The sequence below is a fragment of the Peromyscus eremicus genome, chromosome 16_21 (assembly GCF_949786415.1).
Source record: "Peromyscus eremicus chromosome 16_21, PerEre_H2_v1, whole genome shotgun sequence".
NCBI classification, from domain to species: Eukaryota; Metazoa; Chordata; class Mammalia; order Rodentia; family Cricetidae; genus Peromyscus; species Peromyscus eremicus.
This window is the reverse complement of record NC_081432.1, coordinates 18,260,168-18,279,470: the sequence shown is the minus strand read 5'-3', so window position 1 is coordinate 18,279,470 and position 19,303 is coordinate 18,260,168. Positions and strand designations below refer to the sequence as shown.

The window sequence follows — 19,303 nt, the reverse complement described above, 5'->3', positions numbered from 1 at the left end:
CATCTCTAAACCAGGTCGATTTCCTTCATCTTTTAGGCTGTTTTCAGAAGCCAGAGAACCCGGAAGGTTCAGAGAACCACACATGTAGAACAGAGGTGCGCCTAGCATCCTGATCACACAAGCCTACATACAGTCTTGTGAAGAGGGGTCTTCGGTTCTTCATTGGTCAGGCGCTGGAATGTTCTAGGTATGCGCGGGCCAACCCAGCATTGCTGAACATGCAAATGCAAATCTTTCCTTGTCTTTGTGCAGAAGTACTTGCATTATGTGTTGTTGGTTTTTTTTTTTTTTTGGACGGGGTATTATTATACCTGACTGGGCCATCTTTAAGGGTAGGGCCATTGGATTTACCTCTCATCTGCATAACACTAGGGAAGGTAGCCTTGTGTAACCTGAATTTGTTGAATGAACAAATGACTAATGGAAACACAAATGCCCACATACTCCTCACATCCGCACGAGAGGAACCTGCCAATCGGATCACGTGATACATGTGTCACCCTGGGAATTTTTAACACTTTACATCTGATGCTCTGGCCACATAAGCTTGTGGCCTGAGGTAACACTGGAACAACAAAGACAAGCCCAAGGTTTGGGGGCTCCTGACGACCGTCAAACCACTGCCTTCACCATAGCCTTACCCCACATGTCACAGGGGCGGTGGCGGCGGCGGCGCATGAGGAACTGGCAACCAGTCCCCCTGTAATGCAACAGAAGACCTTTTGGGTTCTTAAGACCCCCAGTAGAGCTCTGTGATTGAGGCCCTTGGCAAATAACGAAGATTCTGGCTCCCGGGCTATGTCTGAAATTTTCCTCTATGGCAGAGAAAGACGTCATTCCCTAGACCAGTGATGATAAGTGAAGGCCATGCTGTAGTGGTCGAGGTGAAGTGGAACTTTGCATTTCATTCACTTACTCGAGAAACGTCCCTCTACCTTCTAGCCATCCTGGAGACTATGTTTACTCCCTTCTGGAAGGCCAGTGTCAAAACCAAGATCCCGAGCCTCAACCTGGAGCGAGCCTCTGCTTAAGAGAAGAGTGACCTCTCGGGTCGAAGCTTTGCTCTTTCCAGTTCCGAATAGAGCAAGTGACATTGTAAAGCTGTCCACATTCCAGCTACTTTCACTTGTACGTGTAACTGGAATCCCAGCGTAGTCCGCCTGGGTCCTCAGAGCTCAGGAAGTGGCTTTGCTGTTGTTTGTTTGTTTCTTAAGGTTTTATTTTGATGCTGGAGAGATGTCTCGACAGTTAAAAGAGTGCAAACTCCTCTTACGGAGGACCTATGTTCAGTCCTCAGCACCCACATCCAGTGGCCTACAGCCTCCTGTAACTCCAGCTCCAGGGGATCTGATGCCCTCTCCTGGCTTCTGAGGGACTTGCACTCCCTCACACACCTACACACAGGAGATCCTCTGGTGGACCAGCAAGACCTCTTAATCACTGAACCATCTCTTCAGCCCCTCAGTAATTGTGTTTTGCATGAATGCCCTCAACATTACCTTCGTTAAGACAATAATGCCTCCTTCTTCCTTGGTACTTTCTGAGTGCCGGCCATGGCTGTGCCCTCCAATAGTTAACTCCTCTAAAACTCACAGCAAACCATTATCATCATCCCCATTCTACAGATCAGGAAACTGAGACAGAGGGGAAGTCAGCATTCTCAGACCACACAACTGATTATCAGCAACAGGATTGCTACCCAGGCAATTGCCATTTTCCCAGGGTCCTAGTCTCTTTCCTAAGCTCTCTCTGTGTGCCCACACGTTCACACCACCTCTTAATGAGTACACAGATTAACCCCGACAGCAGTCGACAACAAGCTCTGGACAGCCCCAAACACCCTCAGACACCGTCTGCTTCTGTGAGCCTAGCGTGCATCCAGCCTCTCATGGACTCACAGACAGCAGGGGCCCCTTCAGGTCTGACTAAGCAATGGGCGACAAGACTCCCATCCAACCCATGAAGACCAGTCAAACTTTGGTCAAAGTGTCATGCCCATGTCCCTTTTACAGTGGTGGTGATGGTGGTAAGTTTCTGGCTGATGGGTGAGAGATCTCTGTGGTTGAAACCAACAACCAAAATCCTTTTCTTCTCCAATTGTCCATCTGTCCATCTTCCTCAGGGCCAATTAAAGAGTGCTCGCTTTAAGCAGCCCGCAGCTGCTTTTCCAAACATTAACCCCCTAAGAAGCAAGCTACCTCCATGTTCAGGGACACTCTGACATCGAATCCCTGCTAATGACATTGTTTTCTTTTGTTAACCATTTCTTATCCGTGTAGGACAGTGTATCTTCATGACAGTAGAGTACAACAGTTTTTCCTTACTTTCTTTTTTCTTAAAGGGTCAGCTTACTCAAAATGAATGAATGAATGAATGAATGAATAAATAAATAAATAAATAAATAAATAAATAAATAAGAGCAGGTGTTTGCAGGCAGTCGCTTCTGCTATGGGTTCAGACAAGTTATATGTGGTCAGGCAGCTCAGGTGTGGGAGACTCATGTCAGCCCAGATTCTTAAAATAATAATAAAACAACGATATGTAACCAGTGACTGGCAAGCTGGCAAAGCCAATGGCTTTTGGCTTAGACGTTGCTCCCCCCCCCCCCCCCCCCCCCCCCCCCCGCTGCGTTCTTCCTCTCATGGCCATCTTTTTTTTAAAATGCCATTTATGTGCTCTTGGAGTCCCCCAAAGACAACGGGTCTAAAAGCTGGATTGATTCATCAGCAAGGCAACAACCTTTTCTTCCATTTTGCAGAGGGGCTTTCCCCTGTTCCGCCCCCCATCCCCCCCCCACCCCTACCCCCCCACCCCCCCACCCCCCGCCCAATGCAGTTACATATCCATTAGAGAAGTTCTTTGTGAGGTCTACTGATACATAGGGTCTTACTGGCCAGGAAGACCTGGAAATAGGGCAATGAAAAAAGCAAACATCATTTTCCTAAGAGTGGACCCCCAGGGGTCGATGTCTACAGGAGGTGAGTGGAGCATTAACTCCTTGAAATTTTCAAGTTGTGAATGTGTATTTTAAATATGAGCCAGAAAGCAAAGCCCACTGGTGGAAGTCTTAAGTCCTGGCCGATATTGTTCTATGCCAGCTCTCTGTTCCCGAGAATATGCTGCATTTCTGCAATGCCTTTCCTCTGAGCACAGTGAGGTGCTGGGTCTTTTTCTCTACAGACAATAATCTTAAAATACCCTGGCAAGTTTCAGCATGGAGTATTGCTCTTTCTGGAAGGAAAAAAAAAGAGAGAAAGAAAAAAAAAGAAAAAAGAAACCTCCCCTAATTTAGTTATCATTTACCGCGTTCTATTTTCAATGTTTCCCTTTTGACTATTTAGAAACTTCCTCTTTCAGTCTAGCAAAAATAGGATGAATGTTTTTAGTTATTAATGTATGAGTCAAAGATGTAGAAACCAGGAATGGCAGAACACTTGATCAAAGCCACTCCTAAAATTTATGGGCGTAATAAAAGAAAGGCATTTCGCAGATAATCTCTTACAGAATTTCAGTTTTTAAATACTTGGGGGAAAAACAAAAACATCCTAAAAGCTCTCAGGCCTCCTCGTGGCTTTACCACTGAGCCAACATTTTAACATAAGAATTCATAAATGATTCCCTGAGATTTTTTTTTTTTTTAACTTCAAAACCCAGTAAGTATCCTTCCATGGAGGGCATGTTTGTCCTCCCCGCCTATTTACATGGTTGACGCTTTCTTTGAATTGACCAAACATGATTGCCACATAAAGTTAGGACTCTTCGGGTTTATTTTTATTCTGGTTTTCCATAAACAGCCCTCCATGCCCAGTAGGAAACACTTGAGATGGACCGCCTGACCTATGAGCACCCAGGGCCATTCCCAGGCACAAGCTGGTCTTACAGGAACACTTGAACTTTGACGAATGGCAAGCCGCAGGTAGAGCTGTACATCACCAGGGCTCTGGCGCTCGGTCATTTCGCTGGTAGTTCCTTTTAAAATGGTTTCCCTCAATAAAGGCATTAGAAGGAGAAACCCAGAGATAAGGGCCCAGATTCTAGGGCCAGATTTAAAAGCTACCACCACTTTCAAAAGCCACCAAGATCATATCGCCTGGAACAACCGCAGGTCACATGCCCTGGATGAATTGTCTTGTGGTCATACTGGCTGGTAACTGGTCTCATGGAGAACTGGGCTGTGAGTTTCCTAGGCACTGCAGCCCCAGCTACGTTCCACTGATGCTGGCACTCACTACAATTTAGCTTTTCCACTGAACCCTGGGCTCGCCAGATTCATGTTCCTCTGCTTTCCCAGAGGATGAGCAGTTGTTTAGTTAGAAAGAGGATGAGAAAATAAACCAATAAAAATAAAGCCGGTATTATGAGACCCAGACCACGTTGGCTCTTTGTTAAAATAACCCGGATCACTCTGTGTCACTAAATAGAGTGGAGTGTATGAGTGTGCACCCTCTACCTGGACTGACTGGGCGGCTGGAAGTCCCAAACAGCCATGGCCTTCACTGACTGCTCAGCAAACCATGTAAGTAAACACTCTTGCAATCTCATCCAAAACATGCCCTGGTCTTACTCACTCTTGGTTCATACTCCTGAATGCTGGGCCATTGTTAATGCCTCGGATCAACGTATTAGTAATTTCACAGGCATGTGATTTGCATAGCTATTTCCTGATACACCCTCTCTCTCTGCCCTGGAGGTCTTCATTTCTCAGAAACACTTAAAAACACAGATTATTTCACTGTGGCCCTTCCCCCACCCCATAAATGGAACAGGGCTTGCTAGCTCATCTGTATTGCTAATTGGTTTGAGACCATGTGACTCCATGTACTCCTGCATTTAAAAACAAGCAAGCCTTTTTACTCGTCAGGGCTTATCATTAGAAATAAGCTGATTTCTATCTAGTCTGGTTTCCCTGGGAGACAGATACAAATGGTCGGGCATGATCTAGATACAATTTAAAATCATCATGTGGATTCTCCAATCTCCAAGTGTACTCTAGAGAAAGATGAACACAGGACACTGGCTAAGAAATGGGTTGTGTGGGCTTCTTACCGTCTTTGGAGGAAACTGGAGAACTCTGAGGTCTGCCTGGCTGTGGAGCTGGGAGAGATTCTAGGCTGTTAGAGGCTAGACCCTTTAGAGAGAAGGTTCTGGAAGTAGGAAAGGAGTTTGAAATCCATGTCGGACCTTGAATAGTCTCACATGCTCCCTCTGGTCTGTGTTGGCCATTCACAGGTCTTTGAGAGGAAAACTATTCCTGATGGAAGACTCTGTGGGCGCTCTCAGGGGTGGTAAGGTGTGTCTCAGAGTTGTTTGGGGGAAAATGTATTTAACTCTCAGGTAACAAGGTAGTTAGTTCACTATGGCCAGGATGTGACCCAGGCCTTTGGTTTTCCTCATAGTTTTCCCAAGGTTCAGGAACCCACCCGTGGAAAGACTCTTCCGCCTCAGAATGTTCCAGACTTTTAGAGAGGTGCCACGACAGAGAAGACACCCATAGGTATAGCTGGGTTCGGCGTACTGACAGCATGATTTAGGCCTTCCTGTTGAACTCAGTCTCTGGCTCCCCATCCTCACATCATCCCCTGCCTCAGAGTCTTGTAACAAACTCTCAGACCCAGCAATGCCAAGAGCGGTCTCTGCAAGTACCGCAATGGTTCCAGCCTACACGGTCACATGTCCTCAGACTGTCCCTCTTTCCAGAAGCCTAGTGGGCCACTTCTTGACAGCCTGGGCTTCCCAGTGGAGGAAAACCTCTCTCCTCTCCTCTCCTCTCCTCTCCTCTTCTCTCTCTCTCTCTCTCTCTCTCTCTCTCTCTCTCTCTCTCTCTCTCTCTCTCTCATACACACACACACACACACCACTTCATAGTTAGAAAAAAATGTGCTGTTTCAAACCCTTGCTGTACATTATCTAGAAAACCAGTTCTTCCCCATCTTTTGAAAAACATTAAGCAAAACACAGATTTAGCCTATCTTAGCATGCGACCACTAACAAGAATGAATTGCAACTTAATATTATTGTCTGTTTGTTGTTTAAGGCTGTTTAAGCATCCACTGTGGACATGCTTTTGAGGACATTTTCGTTTCCACAATTTCTGAAGGTTATAAAGACAGGACTTCATAGACAGAGAATGACATTTTTTTTTTGTCTCTCTTTTGGTGACGCCACTAAACTCGCTCACGCCTGCCTATGATTGATATGCGCTGAGGTGCTCCCATCCAACACAACTGCTCCAAACTGAAAGTTTCGCATCACATGGCTTCACGAGGAGTAGTAAATAGGAGAGCACGTTTAGACTCACATGAAAACACAGCGTTCTTGTTCAGCTAGCTCTCCAGGTTTGGAAGTGAGATTGTCCAATTTTAACATCAAAGGTAATTGATTTGCCAATTGATGAAGAAAACATTGCTCACTGGATATAAATAAATGGTTTTCTATGATGTTTGTTTTCTTTGTGTTCACATGGCTTAGCATGGGTATATTTAAATGATTACAGACATAGATGAACACCCTAGGAGAGACAGTTTAGTTCTTGAAGCCACACCACAAAAACTAAAGGATGCGGTCCCAATTTCTTTTAAAAGATACCCAAAAGAGGGTTGTACTGAAGGTAGTTTTCAGTTTCTTAATGCCATCAGAAATAATAATCTAACACATAGTGTTGTTCCCTTTAAAAAAATAAGGGCCTGGGGTCCTGCTGCGTTAAAGTGTTAGCTACTAAGACTGATAACCTGAGTTCAAACCCCTAGGATCCATGTCGTGGAGAGAACTGACCCCTGCAAGTTGGCCTCTGGCTTCCACAAGTGCTTGGTGGTACACGACATCCCAAATAAAAGTGTAATAATTTTTTTTTTTAAAGTAGGGCGGGAATGATGGCCCAGTTGATAAAGTGCTTGATACACAAGTGTGGGGCTTGTATCCCCCATAAGAGTATCTTCAGACTCATGTGCAAAAGCCTGCACAATGGTGTGCACATGTAGTTTCCTACTGGGGAGGCAGAGACAGGCAGGTCCCTGGGCTAACTGAGCCAAGTCTAACTGGTGAGCCCAAGTCTCAGAAAATAAACGAATAAAAACTAACACCCCAGGGTGGACAGTGCCCAAAGACAAGTAAAGTAGTTGTCTCTCCTCAGCATGTACACACAAACACCTGCTTCTACACACAGAACCCATGCACACACCTGCACATAATACCTCCACCCCACGATGACTACTACTTTGTGGTCTGGCATCCCGAGATGTTTTCTTCAGGTAAGTCTCTGTTCGAGGCAGCAGGATGCTGTGAAAAACACGTTCATGTTCCCCGAGCTTCCTCTAAGGAGTTGCAGGTGCCATCATCCCGAAAAGCCACTTAACAACCCTTCTGTGGCACCAAGGCTCTCACTGACTGTGTAGAAGAGAGGGGAAACTGCAAGATGGAGGGTCCAGAAGGAGAAGAGACAGGAGCCTGGGATGTGGTGCATGTGCAGAGGCAGAAACAAAGTCCCCAACGCCCCCCTACCCTCTGCTCACAGGGATACATTAAGTAGGGACAGGTGATTGTAACTGGGCTGGGTAAGCTTGAGTACTTAGTCATTGGAAATGAGAGTTTGTGTCAGAGGAGAAAAGCAAGGTAGATATTAGTGGAAACCATACCATGGATATCATATCATCATCATCATCATCATCATCATCACCATCATCATCACTATCATCATCACCATCATCATCACCACCACCACCATCGAAGAGGGTGAAGCTTCCCCTTGTCAGTGGAAGAGAAAACATTCCTCTCACTGTTTAAAGCTGCTGCATCCAATACAGTCAACCATAGCCACAGGTGTCTATAGAGCCCTTGAAATGTCAAGCCCAAGTTGAGGTGTATTTTTTGTATAAAACGCACATTGGTTTTCAACATGTGAGTCAGAAAAACAAATGATCTCACTGACAGCATTTTAAATCAAGTACATATTGGGATGATAACAATATTTTGACTATAATGGATTGAATAAGATATATCATTAAAATCAGTTCCATGTTTTCCTTTTTAAATGGCAGATGGCTTGTGTTATCTTCTGCATGGGTGATGCTGGTTTGGACAACAATACAATGTTAAGATCATAGATGTGTCCTTGGACATGACTCAAAAAGGCAAGCAAACCAGAGCAACATCTGAAAGCTGGAACAATTGGCAAAATCACAACTCAAAGTTCTGGTCAAATGCAGAGGTATATTTGCTGTAACAGGACAGTCCTGGACAGATGTTAGTAACCCAAAACTTGCTGATGCTGAACTAGCTGCAAATTTCAAAACTGGTAATTATTGGCTCAAGGCTAGGAAATGCCCTGATGAGGTTGTGAGCACAGTAAGTTCCTTAACTAAGGTATCAAGTGAAAACAGATTGAGGATGGGGGGAGGGAGGGAGACGGAGAAGGAGGAAGGGGCTGACTCCTCATGAACTGTTTTCGCGTGTTGACAACCTAGGGTGGGTAGAATGGAAGCCTTTTTAATCATCCAGGGCAGACGCTATATGAGAAAACAGAACTTGAGTGATTTTGCTAATCCTAAGTAGAAGTTTCCCGACCACAAATTGCTGAATAAGTTTTCAGTCCAACTGTGTTTGCCTTTTCGAGATTTTGTTTGAAAGCAAGTAGAGGGGTCAGATATAGTCAGCCCTCAAGGCAAGAACATGACCTTCTTGGCATGGTTCAGCTGCCTCAGGTCCCACAGTTTCACATGATGCATTGCCAATAAGCCCAGTGAAGTTGGACAAAACAAGGAGGTTTCAATTCTGGGAACCAAAGAGGAGATGGGAGCTTTCCCTTAGTCATCCTTCGCATCAAAAGGGCCGCAGAAAGAAGACCGGGTGACTAAGGACAGGGTCCTTGCCATGCAAGCCCGGCGACCTAAGTTTGATTCTGTGGAGAGATCCAATTCTATAAAGATGTTCTCTGATCTCTGCCTTTGTGCCCACAACACACAGCGCGCACATGTGTGTCCACATAACGCTTAACAAAAAGTAAAAATAGAGAAAAAAGGCCATCGGACACTGCTCTGATAGTGATCGCCCAACACCAGGCTAGCGTACTATCCTCTCCTTCCATATAACCAGTCACTGGGTCTGAAGTAAGTGTCTGTTCTCTGGGCCCTCAGCTTTAGGCTTCCATGACAGCAGCCACTCGGAACAGTAGCTAGCTACCAACCAACCACTAAATATGAGGAGCCAATAAAAAGCTACGCCCTCTCCTGGAATGAACCCCCTCCTTTTATTTTAAAAATGACCCCGATTATAACACACAGGAATAGTAATGGCCACAATGGAAATAAATCCAGGAAATCTTTTTCTTTTCTCAAACAGCGAGAGCTTCTGTGACAGCATCTAAGACAGTTAATACGCAGAGGGCTAAAAGACCAAGACCAGTACATCATCAACAAAACACAATGAACAATGCACATTTCACTGTAGGATACTTAAAATAATAGTTTTTAATGACATTTTTTGGTGGGTTCAACCTTCCTCCTGTGAGGCACCCCATCTGTACGCTTGTGATATCTAACTGCAGAAGTATTTGTGTTTGTCCCCCAAACTCTTTTTACAGCACATGGCATGCATATTTCAGCATCCAGCCTTATAAACTCAGGACCAACTGTCAGTAGATGGTTATCTAACACATGGGGTCGCCATAAAAAAAAAAAGTCTCCTTATTTGGGCAAAAGTCCTTGTCTCTATCAGTCTGTCTGTATTTCCTCTCAGAAGAAATTTATTTGGATTATTCGCTGTTCGGGAAACCCAGAGGCTGCAAGTGTGGCCATCGAAAGGCAGAGAAATAAATCCTTAGCAAGTTAAAAACACTTAGCTTGTTATTAGAACCATTTCTGGCTTTGTTAGCCTTAAGCAAACTCTCCATCGCCCTCTTGTGGTCAGTCCGTGTGATGCAGTGGCATGACCATAAAAACCCAGGGAACAAGAAAGTTTATAATCAAACACAGGTAGAGCATTGATCTCGGAGGGGAGCAGGTGCGAGCCACCACTTTGGGCTGTTTTATATGCATTATCATTTTACTAGGCCTCCTTCATGGTGTCAGGCGTTGTGGGGCAAGGGTTGTGGGGCTTTCTGTGTGGAAGTTAGAACAATGTATTCCTGGAACATAATGAAGTCACTGTATCGATGGCCATAGCTGTTGGATTTTTGTAGCCAGTTGAGTTTAATGAGTTTTATAGCCTTAAAAAAAATCATGCCCACGTTTTAAAGGTTTCTTCATAGCCAAAAATAGGCTGATACTCCAACTGGCTTGGAATTACAGGAACCAACAAAAGATGTCTGGATAACTCCCTAATATGGAAGAAAAATCATTAAAAAAAAAAAAAGTAAAGGCCAATTCATTTGTTTCTAACAATAGGCAGTATAGAGAAACTTGGAATTTCTAAGGCAAAGCAAAAGGATAAACTGTATCATTCCATGCCCTCTAAAACAACAACAACAACAACAACAACAACAACACTTTCTAAAATCCGAATTCCACATTCAATAATCAGTTATGCAATTTGGTGTTTAATTTGATTTTTTGATTTCTGCTGTATGATTTTGGACAGTTTCCTGCTGAATAGGCCTACTCCCCCCCCCAAGCAAACAAACTTGGTATTAAAGCAAACTGAGCAGCTGAAAGAGAAGCTGGGGGACCGAGGCTGCAGAGCCCGGAACATAACAACCAAACACCCTCTCTCTTCCGATTACCAGCAAATGCACCAGCTCTCCAGTCTTTTTAAATAAAACCACTTCTCCGCCCAGCATGAACCCAAATGCTCTGTGATTCCAAAATGATTTTAGGAACAGATTTATCTTGACTTGGCCTCTAGTCCAGTTGTTTTTTTTTTTTTTCTTCCGGTCTTTAAATTATCAAAGTCCTTAAAATAATTTTACTATAAAATTAAACAGCTGTGCCTTCTTCAGCAAAAGACGATCGTTCTTATTTTTGTGTGTGCTGTTGTGCGAGCTGAAAATGCCCTTTCTTTCATGTCCTTTTTTTAAAAAAAAAAAAAAATTCCAAAATGAATTCTCTAGCTAGCCTTGTTTAGCTTAAAAATAATAATAATAATAGAGGAGGGGTGGTATTTGCTGGCCTCTGATGCGCATCTACTTTTAAGCACAGGCGCTTACACACAGGACTTGTGTTCAAAGGGCTTTTGTTTAATTCCTATTATGGTAGGAAATATGATATTTTGCCCCCAGTAGAATAACAACCCTGTGTGGAAGAAAGATGGACGCGTCTGGGGAGGGAGGTGTCGTCTGCCGATTTTGCAGATGGGAAAACTGAACAGCTTTAAATCAGGGGAAGTAGGGCAACAAGCCTTCACAGAGGCTCTGATTAAATTTACAACTGGACTTCTGGCCCAGGTCTCGAACCAGAACCATGTGAGGGCTCTCATTCTTTGGGATCAACAGGAGGACAATTTGAAAACATTCTTTTGGCATTATTAAGCGTTGCTTCAGGCTCCAGGAATTGGAGGTGGGGGCGGGGCCTGGACACAAGACAGAGCTTCTAGGTGTCATCCCTGGAGACATGGCTACAGGTTTGAATGACTTGGTCCCCGCCGCCGCTAGTACCCTAGGATCGTTCCAAGGCTCCAAGTGTTCTAGGTTTGAGGGTTCTTGTAGACGGTGCTCTAAAATGCAGAGCCAGAGAGACCTGATAAAACGTGAAATGTGGGGATCCCTGCTTGGCAGATCACCTGGACGGAAACCAAAGACCACAGCAAGGAGCTGGTGCATCCAAGGCTCTGCGACTTGCAGAGTTCTTCTGGGTCATTTACAGAGGGATGGAATTCCACAGCTTGAGAGCTGGGGAGATGATTCAGTTTGTAAAGTGTTTGCTGAACCGGCGTGAGGACCTGGGTTTAGATCTCCAGAGATCAGTTTAAAAACAGGGCATAGTAGTGACCAGGCCCTAGCCTGGCTCTTCTCCAGCTGCATGGGGTGACCTTGTCCACCTCCCTCAGGTTTCTACCTATCACATATTGTCTGTCTCAGCGGACACTTAAAGAGACGATGTCTGTCCTGATCAGCAAGGCACCTTCACAGTAGGTACTTAATATAAACGGTTATGGAACACGTAACTTTGCATCACGCGTTTTGAAACCAGTGCGTGGCACTTAATATGAGCTTCAGTAAATCCTTTACAAAAAGATTTAAAATTTGTATCTATGTGTACGTGTAGATGTATGTATGTGGGGGTGCCCTCAGAGGCCAGAAGAAGGCATCAGACCCTCTGGAGCTGGAGTTACAGGTGGTTGTTAGTCAGTCACGGGTGCTGGGATTTGAACACAGGTTCTCTGCAAGAGCAACAAGTGGTCTTTACCACCCATCCATCGTTCAGCCCCTGGCCCAGTATGTCTTTGTTAAATTGCCCAGATTGCTGACTCCACTGGGGAAAACAGATACCTCTAAAGACAGGGAAGTGGCAGGCCTCCCTGGGCAGCTCACTTTTGTGCCTACAACTTCCCTCAGTCAGGACCCCCATTCATCAGGGGGAAGTGTGCGCAGCACCCACGGAGATGCCTGCTGGTCTAGGGGGCCTCTGGCCTAGGAAAGCCAGGGCGCTTAAGAGAAAGAGAAATGTTTTTGTGGGGGAGATGTCATACCGTGTGGGATTTTCAAAGACCTCCACCTCTACAAAGCTGTATTAAAAAAAAAAAAAAAAACAAGTTCTTGCAGATGTCAATCTGGGCACACTGATAACGCAGAGATGAAATTGAAATTCCAATAAAGATTTTTAAAACAGCGATCCATAGAACAGGAGACTAATCTGTAGTCAAAAGTTCCCCGTAATGGGATAGTCTAGAAATTTCCCAAATAATGCTTTTATCTTGATTGCAAAATAATCCCCTGTCACAAAAAACAAGGCGAATCAAGGTAGAAAACTGTTCAGCGGGAATTAAAATGTCACGCTTTACATGGAATAAAGCATCGCAATCACCAGAGAAACACACATTGCAAATGTGTTAACACGAAATTACATACATCGCTTAATTATATAAGCGCACAGCTCCTGAGTAACCCATTAGCTAAACATGTCGGGCTGCAGTTGGATATATACAGGCAGTATTTTTAGTAGAGAAGGGGCTGTAACTAAGTTGCGTCTGGCTCTGTAAAGCGTGGCAAGCACTATTAAACTGAGAGGCAATCACACTGAAAAGGAAACATTAGCAAAGAGCAGACAATGGAGGAGAAAATACAGTGAGCCTGTGTTCTGTCCCACGCTATCTATGCCCAACCTTACATAACAGTTCATTGTCTGCCTCATCTGGCACCCATCCCAGGTGTGTTCCACGCTATCTTAATTTTATAATAAGAAACTGCTACACCCATTTTATGAAAACACACACACACACACACACACTCGAGGTGGCAGTAATCTGATTATGTTCACAAGCAAGGGACACTTTCCTGAAATTAAATATAGCTCACTCAGTACTGTCCCCTTTATTTTTTAAAATCCTTATTTAAAATCTCCTTTGGAGTCAGCTTCTGAAAAAAAAAAAAAAAGGATATGAAAAGGTGTGTGTGTGTGTGTGTGTGTGTGTGTGTGTGTGTGTGTATGTGTGTGATCTTTTCATTCATGTGTCTCCCACTGGTGAAGTTGGTAAGATTGCTATTGGCCATCCACATCTCACAAGAAAGCAGGGAGGGGACAGCTTTGAGTGCCGCTGGCTCTCCATTCATTGCCGTGTAGATGGCAACTGCACAATCATGAGCAACTTCTCAGCTCTCTCTGGGATAAGTGTACCCGTTTACTGAAAGGAAGGCCCGGTTGCGCTATTCTCCCAGATTAGGATGTAGAAAGAACATGAGTGAAGCAATACTGGACAGCGTGCCAGGGACTCAAGGCTCCAGTGCATGGCAGAGGTCATTACTATCACAGGGATATGCAGAGACGCATTGGAAGTAACACGTCCCAGTGAGCAGTTCAGAAGCCAAGGGTTGGCTAAAGAGAGAGGTATGGATGACCCGGAGACCCCTGATCCCGCAGCAGAGTTCAGCACCTTGCAGAGTTCAGGGAGTAAAAAGAAGCAAACAGAGGCATGGTATCATTTGATGTGAACATCAGCATGCCTTTCTGGAAGCCGTGATGTGAGGCTGTCTACAAAATAGGACCTCTAGCGACTGGGCTGATAAAAGGTGAGAATGTGTGTCTCGTGAGAGACGAGAATGACCACATAGGTAAGCATTGCCTACCTAAGACTACATCGGGGAGGAATCCTCTCCACCTAGGATCACCATGCAGAAGGCTCTGGGCACAGCAGGAGCCCAATAAACAGACAACAAATCTGACAGGTTTGATTAGAGTGAGCAGAGGAGAGAGTCTTGGCAGTCTTAGCCAAGGCAGGTCATTCAAGAAGGCTGAGCTTTGGTTAAGGGTCAAAGTTCTCTGGGATCTTTCTCTAGAACATTCCAGTGAGTCAGATCATTGGCTTGTATACGGCAAAAGAGAAGAACACAAAACCAACCTCTTTACAAGTCAGGACAAGGTCACGTGGCAGAAAGGAAGGAAGGGCCTTTATTTCTGCTCCCCAATCCAAGGCTCAACTCTGTTGCTAAGCTCCAGATTTCAGTCTACCAGACTGGAAGCCTAGAGCTGACTGTGCTATTACAGCTGGTGATAAAACAACAGAGTTAATGCAGTTCTTGACTTTAAGGCCTTGTTTTTTTTTCCCCCTTAATTTTGATTAAGCATTCCCTGCTCTCCAGGCCTCAGTCCTGATGTCTGGGAAATGGCAAGTTCATTGGACAAGAAGGGGATTCATGGACCAAGTATGTCTAGCAGGCTACTTCATTTTGCACAACGAAACACAGAATATCAGTGGAGGGGCTGGGGGAACGGTTTAGTTGATAAAGTGCTTGCCACACAAACATGAAAACTGGAGTGGATTCCTCAGCATCCATGTGCAAGCTGGGTATTGAGTCCCACATCTGTAACCACGGCATTGCGTGGTGCAGGTGGGTGGAGACAGGCAGATGTGCAGAGCTAAGGCAGCCAGTCTAATTAAAAGCAAGGTTGAGAGGAAAGCACTTTAGGTCACTCACTTTGTGACCTACACACACACACACACACACACACACACACACACACACACACATCAATGGTAATTGAAAACTACGAGAGTAGTGGTGTTTCTTAAAGACTCACAAATGTGTTATTCTGGGCGCATACTCTTTTAGAATGTTTTTTAAAAATCACACTTATTTTTTTATTGGGGGTGGGCTCACATTGCCATGGCACTAATGGAGGTCAGATGATAACCTGTGGGAATCAGTTCTTTCCTTCTGCTAGATGGGTTCTCAGACTCAAGTCTTCAGGCTTGGTGACAGGTACCCTTCCCCTCCTCCTCCATCCTCCTCCTCCTCCTCTTCCCTCTTCCTCTTCCTGATCCTCTTCTGTTCAGTATCTCTGCTCACCTGAATTTATGGCTGCTGATCAAGATATGGCTATGAGAGTCCCTAGATGCGTAGACACTTTCCCACAGGGATGAGGACGCACTGATGAACTTATATTCTTTTCCTAGTGAGCTCAAGGTTGCAAGATCCTAAACCTACCCAGAGAAGCTGCCTAATCAATCTCAGGAGATTTCTAGAACACTACTGGCTCCTTTGTGAGTGACTTTTCGCCTCGCTGTGACAAAATACCGGATGAAAGTATATTAAGGAAGCAAGGAAGAGTTTGCATCTAGTCACAGTTGAAGGGTACAGTCCATCAAGGTGGCGAGAGAGTCAGGTAGTCCGACTGTATTGCGTTCTTAGTCAGGAAGCAGAGAGAGATGAATTCTCTCTTTTATACAGTCGAGGACCCCAGCCCATGGAATGATGCACCCACATTTAGGGTGGGTCATCCCACCTCAACTAACCCAATCTAGAAACACCCCCCACAGGCACATGATCACGTTTATCTTCTAGGCGTTTCTCGATCCTGTCAAGGTGACGGTATTAACTACACAGACACATAGCCATTAGGGATTGCATGAGCAGATTGCTTGAAGGAAGGAAAAAAAAAATCGGTCAAATGACACACAGAGATCCTTCTGGTAGTGTATATTTTCCTCTTTGCAAGTGTCCAAGATATACAGGACATTTGTGTGTGTCTCTATGGGTGTCAGACCAGATGGCCCCTTGCTTGGCTGCTGGGGATGGGGGTGGGGCTTACGCTTTGAAAGCGGTATCAGAAACCCTGCTCATCTCTGCTGCAGCTTGAGTCACAGTCACTCCTCATTCAATTTTAGACCCTTTGCCTTCTAAATAGACTGCTTGATGGTTGCTAGGCAACTATTGTTGAGTACATGCGAGAGGCATTAACTGTGTGAGCGTTAAAACAAAACAAAACAAAACAAAACAAAACAACAGGGAGAAATTGTTTAAAACTGAAGACCCTACCCCACTTCAGACAGGGCATTTACTTCTTCGGTTCCTGTCCAGGAGAGAGTGGCTACAGGCTGATGGCTTCTGTATGTCACAGGATTAGACCAAAAAAAAAAAAAAAAAAAAAAAAAAAAGATTCTTTTCCTCCGCTGCTGTGTTTCCGTTGTCCCTCCCCGGCACCCCCCACTCATACATGTAAGTCGCCTCGTTACATAACAAAGCCTCACAGAAAAGCCAGGGGAACTCTTATTCAATCTGCTTTTCCTGCGGTGGGGCGCCTCTCTTCCCACACTTGTCCACACATGTGTGTTTCATAGTCCCGTATCCTCCGGGCAGGACAACTCGTGGCTCATCGATTATTGCCCTGAGCTCCGGGACCCACTGAACTTATCACAGAACGATCATCTCTTTCTCTAACCCAAATGGAAACAAAAAGAACTTTTCTGCTTTCCACATCAAAGACTCAGCTTTTCCGCTGATGCCAAATGTTCTTCGTTTCTTACCAGTAAACGTACATTTCATTTTATAGCATGTCCCCCCCCCCATACTTTAACCCCACCCACCCACTTTCTTTTTGACATTCCAACGTCGTGACTGGCCACAAAGCCTTCTATAAATCAAAGCCAAACATTTAAAACTAAACAAAGCTAAGGTCTGTGGCGAGGAGATCTTGGTCGTCTGTGAATATTAAGTGGAGAGCCATGGACGAAGCCATGGATGAAGGGTCAATGGGACTAATCTCATGGCCTTTCCACTATCTGGCTCACGGGGGCAATGCATTTCCTTATGTATAAGCGATTCAGGGCTCTGATTAGTGCCCTGCACGTAATCACTAACCATTATTCTTGTTGCTTTCCTGACACCCAGGCCTCAGAGCTTACACGTGCGCTCACACTATTTCTTGACTTCTTTTTGTCTTCACTGTGTCTTCCCTCAGAAATTAATTTGGAAAAAAAAAATATTGAGAATAATGAAGCCTGACACACCAAAAGAGGCTGTAAGTTATCAAGGGAGAAAAATGCATAAATAAATTCATAAACAAATAAAATCCTCAGTTTTCACCATTGCTGGGGACAGCCACAGAGATGAGCGGGAGAGGCCGCGGGTTCCCTGGAATGGAGAGCAGTCTCTGTGTGATGTGTGTATAAGGGTTAGGGGGGTGGGAGGGAGGAAGAGAAAGAAAATGGCAGTGAGAGCATCATAGCTCTAGAATATTCTGGACAGACAGACCCTAGCCCTCTCTGTGTACCCACTGCCATGCCAGACAGTCTTACGGGCAGGCTTGCAGATCAGTCTGGGGAGATATTGCAATCCTCTGCAGGTGTATGATGCTAGCTAGGCACCCCACCACCCTTAAGTTCTCTTGTAGTATCCTCTTGAGCTGGGCGGTGCCCTTATTACCAATGTTAAAAGGTAGAATCTGAGACATAGAGACATTAGGAGCACACAGGCCACAGTGGTCGGTGAACAAGGCACCCCAGACCCACACGCACTCACGGCTCATAGCCTTGGCTCTGTGACGTTCCTCTTTATTCTTTTCTGGTTTTGAGACAGGGTGTCCCTGTGGAGCCCTAGCTAGCCTGGAACTCACCTCAAACTTAAAGAGATCCTCCTGCCTCTACCTCAAAAGTGCGCATCCCCCGACCTTCAGCTCTGGCTCTGTACTTGACTCTACACAGCAGCCTGCCTTGCCACACAAGCAAGCTGGGGCTTATCTAAAGCAGGATGCAGTGGGAACCGGTACACACTCCCCATAAGGTTGCTCAATGAGCACTATGGACTAGTTAGTATTCCAAACGAAGACAGACTAAGCCTAGCTGTTACCTTAGACCCGTGAGCTGCACCCAGGGGACGTGGTGTTTTCCAATAGGTCCTGAGAAAGATATGAGCGGTATAAAGGAAAAAGTAAGGGTTCGGGAGCGCCACCAGGGCGGTGACCTCCCGGAGCCATCGGGGAAGATGTCTAGGAAGAGCGACGCTCCCAGGACGGGCTGCGTGAGGGGAGGAGAAGCCGCCAGCCTGAGGACTCAGAATGGTGAGTTTCTTTTTCAGGGAGCCTGCATGCAGAGGTCTTGTCTCAGCGGAGGGCACAGCACGTCCCAGAACTTCACGGAAGTCCTGAATTTCCGGGCTGTACCGAACCCAAAGGAGGCACCCCTGAAGTCTTACTGTGAGACAATCGCATGGTCAGGTGAGGAACCCCACATCACAGGCCTACGGAAGGCAGGCAGATTCAAGACGGCAGGCACAGGCCTGGGGCCTAGAGGCGGTGTGGCCAACAGTGAACAGCTCAGTAGACAGACAGAGAAGAAAAACTGCACTAGCTGCTTTGGGAGCACAGGATTGATTATTCCGGTCCTCAGCTTCAGAAGGACTCAGTCCATCACCCCTGTGGAGCAGGCCAGTTCGTGGTGGCGGGACTGTTTACATTATGACCAATCAGGAAGCTGAGGGCAAAACCAGAGAAGTGCTAACTTTCAAAGACGCACCCCCATTGGCTTGCATCTGCCAGCTAGGCCCCGCCTCCTAAGGGCTCCTCAGCTTTCCTAGAATAGCGCCCCTCGATGGGAGCAATCAGTCCAAGCGTGACCCTCCAGGGGCATTTCGGATTTGAAACAACACACAGACTCCGTTCCTTTTCGCTCCTGTATTACGGACACGAACCCAGGTTGTCCACCCTGCCCAGAGTCTCCGCCCTCCTGTGCCTTGTCAGGGTGACACAACCCTTCATTTATATGCGTCATCTTGGATGACAAAAAGCTCACAATTATTCCTTTCATTCCCCCTAGCCCACATTCAGCTCCTTCTGCCAAAGGAAGTTGCTGATTTTAATATATGATTCTTCATTTATTCATTTTCAGGCAGTGAACAATTTTTAATTAGCCTGTTCTTTATTAAGGACATGGAACAGGTTATTGG

At 45.5% G+C, this 19,303-nt stretch overlaps 1 protein-coding gene across 1 annotated transcript in view; it reads right to left on the bottom strand.

The window, feature by feature from the left end:
- Nucleotides 1-19,303, bottom strand: part of Arid5b (AT-rich interaction domain 5B) — a 174,596-nt gene that overhangs the window by 41,736 nt on the left and 113,557 nt on the right. The window lies entirely within an intron of this gene.